Here is a 6962-nt window from a genome sequence, read left to right as displayed (position 1 = left end):
CGTGGCGCAGCGCCAGATTCAGGCAGATAGCATCTCGAAGAAATTACAGTATTGCATACTCAATTCAAATTACTCAGATGTTTATAGCAACCAGTGCCACAACAGGTGGAGAGGGATGAACCTTTGGCAGGCTGGCAGGTCTTTTTCTTCATGGAGCTGTGGTTTCTGATGCCTTATGACAGCAAGTCGAGAAGAACTGACTCACCTGAGTGTAGCACGTATAAAGAAGTTTTTGTCTGCAGCAGAAAGAGAGAGAGAACTGAATGTGCACAATAAACTTGCCTTAATGCACACTCCCATATTACTTATGTATAATTTGTGTTTGCGAGCTTGTATTTATGCTCAAAACCGCACCTTGTAAAACAAATTGCACGTTGCTGTTGTTAAAACATCATTTTCATTGTTGTTTCGTCCGTTTCCTTCTTATTTGCCACTTGTTACTCATGGTGCATGCCTGGCTTTAAAAAAAAACTTATTACAGAACTTATGAAAACATCTAAGTGTGAATAATTTAACTTAAACTAATCATGATTTGTAATTTGCACTTGTCGTTTCTGACAGTCATGAGTAATATGTGGTATTATTTCTCTTTGAATAACCCACAGATTAGTCATGCCTGCTTCTGCCTTGCAAGTAGCTGCGTGTATGCGCCTTGCCATAAGCGCAGATGTTTTGGAACGTCTTGCCACAGCTCCGCAATTACCTCCACTGAATATAACTGATAATTAACAAGTAGATTTCATGAAATTATTTTGTTTTGTTTTGTTTTTATTTCATTCATAAAGCCACGTGTGTGATTCAGTAGCACTTAGCAAAAAGATGCCACTTTAACAGAGTAAATGAGGGGGCTCCACTCCTAGAGTTGACAGCTGACCCCTAGCTGCTCCCTGACATCAGCCAAGGCAGAAAAGCAGAGAGCCACTTCTCAGCATCACTGGCATGCTTTGCTGTCAGAGCGACTGACAGAGGAGAAGCTAAACATATTGAGAAAATAGCAGCTCCTCACAGCATGCCAATCACCAATACCATCATCTCTTGCTTTATTTATTTTTTCCCCAAGTGGAAATATTTGACGAGAGAACAGATCCCTCACCTGAGCTCATCGCCTGCCTGCCTGCGGTCCAACATTGCTCAGATAAAGTGACACTAAGTCCTTTTACAAACACACACACACATACACACACACACACACACACACACTTTTCTATGTATTAAAAGGACCTAAATATGAGCATTTAGATAGAAAAGAAAATCTGACTCTGTCAGCACAGGAAAGTGTGTGTTTTCTTGTTTTCTTGAGTCTTGTTTAAAGAAATTTGAACAGGGAGGAAGTTTTCCTTGCTGCTCTGTCAAAGAAGAAAAAGACAAACATGAGCCAGATAAACAGTGTCACAAAAAAAAGAATCGAACCAACTGCAGACACACACACACACACACACACACACACACATTTCCTTGGTTAACTTCATTTTACTTTGGTCAGGCACAGGCCTATGAAATGAGCTTTCAGCAAATACGTAATTGCTCAGTCATTCTGCCACTCGGCTGATCCCACATTACACAGCGACCGCTGTTGCACTTTTTCCCCCCAACTCTCGTTGACATTTCCTTGGCTTTCAGAGCGCCTTCCTTCATAAACTCCAGTCTTGGTGTAAAATGTGGATTACAAGCATACTGAGCTCAGTTTGTCATGTAGCCGAGATTAAAGTGCATTGAAATCTGCTTTTTATGAACAGGGGGCACACCGAGGGTGCAGGACGAGAGGGGAGAAAGGAGAGAAATGTAAAAGAAAGGTCGGAATAAGTAGGAAATGATCTTTTTGATCAAGAGGTCCTTACATATACAATATGTACAAAGAGGTCTGTGAAATACTTTTACATACTATTACTTACTATTACTTCATTGGTTGTGCAACAAACTAAATACCAGTCAGGTTCAAATCTTCCACATCGCTATTGAATTTTATTTCGGATAGTTTCAGCTTTCAAGTGACCGTTAAATCTGGGAGGTATGGAACAAAAAAACTCATATTCAGCATCAGAGTCACTCCCAGCTGTAAACAATCTCTCCTCTAAGCCATTTTTTTTTTAATCTGAAAGGTCTGATTTGTTACTGTAAAGCAAAGCAAGGAACAGCACCATAAAATCCCCTGTCTAAATGGCAAATGAGAGTATATCTCTCAAAGGCCAGACCAGGTCACAGTGGGGGGAAAAAGAGAGAGAGAAAAAAAAAGAACAGCAGGCTTTGCTGGATTTTGTATGGATGACTCCCATGTTCTCAGCTGTGCCTGAGAATGAGTTATGATCACAGTGAGAAACTCTGACAGTACCCACCACCCACATGGTGGCCCTCACTTTTTTTTTGTTTTTTTATTTGGCTTTTGATGTTTGCTTATATCTTGTCATGAATAAAATATAGAGAGACATGCTGTAAGTAAGGGAAAAATATGGCAACTGAAAAAACCTCGGGCACCAAGTTTATTGCTGATATATATCTGGAAAGCAGCAAACAACAGAGCATTTACAATATGTGGTTGGATGATGACAAATATCTGTGACAGTTTGATACACTGCTATCTAAATCTTTATTCTGATTATGATTGATTCTGATTATTACGTGAATCTGAAGAAACAAAATCTATAAATTCCCATGTACGTTGTGTGACTTTAGCCATTTTTAAAGAGCACATAGGGGATTAGTTAAAGACATTATCCAAAGTTGCCTTTTCTCTTAGGAGCTGGCCCACTGCTTTTTCTTGAGGGTGCTGCCTGTATAGATGTTAGTGCTGGAGGCGAGAAAAGCATCCACTCGGTCACTGTGAGTTCATCTGACTGTTACCTGTTCTATTAGGCACAATTGGACACACAGACTTTGCACTGTGTGAGTGAAGACCGTTAACGTTTATGTTGCGCAATTCCATTCTGATGTACCCGAGTCGGGTAATTTTTTTACAAAGGTTTCAGGGCAGAAGTGCATGCATAAAATGGCTCTGATCAAGTGGGAGTGGACGATTGTGCAAGATAATAAATAACATACAGTGACAGTATGTAATCCAAAGGATTCTATAAATCTTTCTCTCTATGGTGTGTGCACCTTGCATCAGCTGTATGGCTAAGATGTGGCTTTAGCTCGGCTTAGATATGAAAAACGTAGTTATTTTGCTGCTGGACCATTCACCAGCTTGTGCTTACCACAACCTTTATTTTTGTAGCACAGAGAGCACACTTCCTGCACGGGCATGCATTACTGGACGTAAACCAAGATGTGCACAACATTTCAACACAACTTCTTGGGAAAAAAGGTTGGTTTGAAAGCTCTGAATCATTAGTAGGTGAACACTTCACATAAACTGTCTTTAGTTTAAAAAGCTAAAAAAAGAAAAAAGAAAAAAAGAAAAAAAAAGAAATGTCGACATGCATTTGAAAATTTTTCAGCACAAAGCCAGTGGTTACAGGTTAACTCAGGTTTTCTTGAGTTTAACTATTCCACAGTGCAAAGTCCCCCAAATCCACACATTTCTAGGCTGTTTTCGGTGCTCATTATTGACGAGGATCTTCTCCAGGGCTTTTGGGCTAGTTTGCAGTCAGTTGGATATGGCAGCACTCAACAGCTCCTGGCCAAACCTGACAGTTCTATTACCATCTATTTCCTCAGTAGGCGGATATACAACACTGAGCCAGTGATTATGACTTCTATAACAGGCCCCTCAATATCCTTGCAGCAAAACACATATACGCACATGCTCAAAGGCTGATTTATGAGCTTGAGAGCCTGGAGGTGGGAGGCAGTGTGTCGTTACCCCAGACATGTTGACCAGAGCATGAGCTATTGAAAAGACAGGGAGGCGGGCAGCACTGTAATTAAGTCACTAAATACATTAGGCTGAAAGATCCCACAGTACATCAACAGGGGATGCATTGAGAAATGATTTCGGGCACTTATTCTTCTAGAATCTTTCTTACGGATGATTGTACAAATGACGGAAGTGATTTAAAGAAGAATTCTGACTCACGAGGTCCTGGCAACATTTGAAAGCTTCTTTGGGTCGTTTCCCAGTTTTGAATGCGGATGCTTTGAGGATGCTTCACTATCACAACAGATTTAGAGCGTTGTTGAAATCATCATTTATGATTTAAAAATGATTCATATCACCAGTTCTCTTAATGCACATTTGTGTGCACAAATGATGAAACAGGCTCTCGTGAAGTGCACGCACGTTGAGTCTTTTACTGACTGACACAACTCCACAGATCTAACATAGCAAAGCTCTCAAAGGCATCTAGATGTATAATCAGAGTCACGTCAAAGGAATGACAAGTGAAATGGAAAAAGCAAACAAGCAAAGAGCACACAATGCTCACTCAGTCCTTGTCCTTGCTGCGTATTGTATTTCTGAGAGGTGTGTGGCAAAAAAAATAAAAAATTTAAGTCAAACTTTGCCCCAACACAAAGTAGCATCTGCAGTAAGGCGGGGCAGCTGTCAGTCAACTAAGTCCTGGCACATAGTTGTGCTCCTACCGCCCATATTTCTTCAATTGTTGTGGCCAAAAGAAAAATCACTGACAACTTTAAGGTTAGAACAATCAACCGAGAAGTGTTTTTTATGTTTGATCAGCCTTTAGGTTCATAGATGTATCAATTAAAAAGGGTGTACTGAATGTTGTCTTCATAATGGGTTGGTCTGCTTTGTAAGAGATGTGTATGAGAGCATGTAATCATTAATACTTTCACATGGAAACATTACAGAGTTTCATAAATACAATTAATTTACTCATTTCTAAGCAAAGCATGTCTTTGGAAAATTGCTAACCCCTTTTTTACTCATCGGCGTTTCCAACGTGTTTTTATGTTGCTGGTGATTCTTCCTCTTTCTGTTACTGTTATTGAAATCCAGATACAAGATTAACTTTGAGAATTACACTGTAAAAACAATTACGTACTGAAGCATTTGTTTCCTTTTGTTTTCTATGAGAAGTAATTTGTGACACAAATGCAATAGCTTCTTACACAATATGAATCATAGCAGCAGCTACAGCTGTCTCTCGTGTGCACCTTAGAGAGGGAGGTGTCCTTCATCGCTGCAGAGGATGACTGGTTCTCTTCAACTGTTATGGAAGACAATGGGGAGCATTGTGCATGTCATATAAAGCATCCGCCTTTATTGACTTAGGTAAGTCTCGCTGTTGTTGCAAGCACTCAGCGTTCAGAGATAACTTCCTCTGTCAAAACACAAACGCTATGCCCACTCCACGTCTCACATCAGCTCGTGCTAATTACCTGAGCATACCCTGAGCTGACAGGTGAAGGTGTGCGATGGATGTCTTAGTGGGTGGGGGGGAAAGGGGCTGGTTAAGGTTGACACCACTCCGGTGACCTACAGCTGAACTTGGACCTGTGAGAAAATAACAGGTTTTCCAATTAGGCCCAAAGTGTCTCACCTCAGGCATTTTCTTTTCTGGAAGTCTTTCTTACCTCTCCACACAACAATTAGGACCGAGGAGCTCCCCAGCCTGTGGAGACCTGCATCCCTGCCTGCCTACCCGCCGGGGCCTCTGCTTTCACAAAGATATTCAACAGGAAAATGTTTCATACTCATACACTGCAATTAACGCAGTACCTGTTCCAAAAGCTTTTGTTGTTTTAGTCATAATTTAACCAGGTGGAGAAGCTGAGTCACAGCCCATTCCACATAGGCCTAGAAACTGGTATGACAAATTCTGAATGATCAGCACTGAGTTCATTCTGAACAAGTAACCATTGTGTGCACCAGCAGTTGTTTTCAGTTAATTAATTCTGACAGACTTAATGCAAGACTGGTTACCTCAACCATGCAGCTTGACTTGTTCAGTTAAAAATAAGCAATGATGGCGATTAAAGGCTAATAACAAATAAGACTAAAAAACAAAAATACAAAATAGAAATGGATTTTTTAGGGAAATCTATGCCCACTGTTTTCTTCTATTATTTTAGACATTCAGGAAGCTTTTTGTTTCAGTTACAGAGCTCATTAATAGTGGTAGTAATACTGATTAGCATGTTAACACATCCAAACTACTTTTTGCAGTGTTGATCTCTAATAAAGTTTGTAGTACTCCTAGAAAGACTATTATACCTGACAGATGTTTTAATTGATCCTAATTATCTTACATGTTGTTTAATCAGATTGCTTTGTTATTCTTGGATGAAAAGTAAATGAATATATAATCAATAATCATTTCTAAAATGTCAAAAAATAATGTGTAAGTATGAGTCATTTCCAAGGAAATGAAAGAAAACATTCACAGGAATGAAAAGAACTTGAGGTGTGTGTTTTGTGCTTAACTGACAAACAGCAGGAAAAACATGAATGATGAACCAAACAGAAACAGGAAGTTTCTATAACCATTGATTTTTTTTTAATCTTGTCTCTGATTTATGCAAATACTGCAAAAGTTACAAAGAAATTCAACAATACTTCCTTCTTCCATACTTCCTTGCCTTCTATAGATTAATAAGTACTATATGAAGCATGCTTAAGAGTGTTTACACAAGGCGTAAAAACCCAGTGTACATTACTCAATGTTAACCTGTGCTGTTGGCTTAAGAAATCACCCATGTCCGGTATCAGTCACTAAAAATACACTTAAGACTGTTCCTGACTCGCTCAGCGACAGAGAGGAGCCCTTAGGTGCACTACGGGCCATCGTGTTCTCTGTACAGATAAAAGATGATAAATGTCACAACACAGCGTTTAAATGCTTTGTTCGCTTGACTGTGATTTATGATGAACTTTGACTGCTTTTAATATATCTTCAAAAGCTCCAACAGTAATGGATCTGCCTGAACTTCAGTCTGACAAAGCTACTGTAACTGCTTGATTTAGACGTGCTTAACATGACGTGACGGTACGTTTAGAAACCGGATCCTCTGGGTGATTTTCATTTGTTTGATTTAACTTTATAAGAGATGCACCAAAACAAACA

This window comes from Mchenga conophoros, linkage group LG14 (genome assembly GCF_057382185.1).
Source record: "Mchenga conophoros isolate Kocher_MC1m ecotype Shallow Benthic linkage group LG14, M_conophoros_male_GT1.1, whole genome shotgun sequence".
In the NCBI taxonomy this organism is placed as follows: Eukaryota; Metazoa; Chordata; class Actinopteri; order Cichliformes; family Cichlidae; genus Mchenga; species Mchenga conophoros.
Note: the sequence above shows the minus strand (reverse complement) of the source record.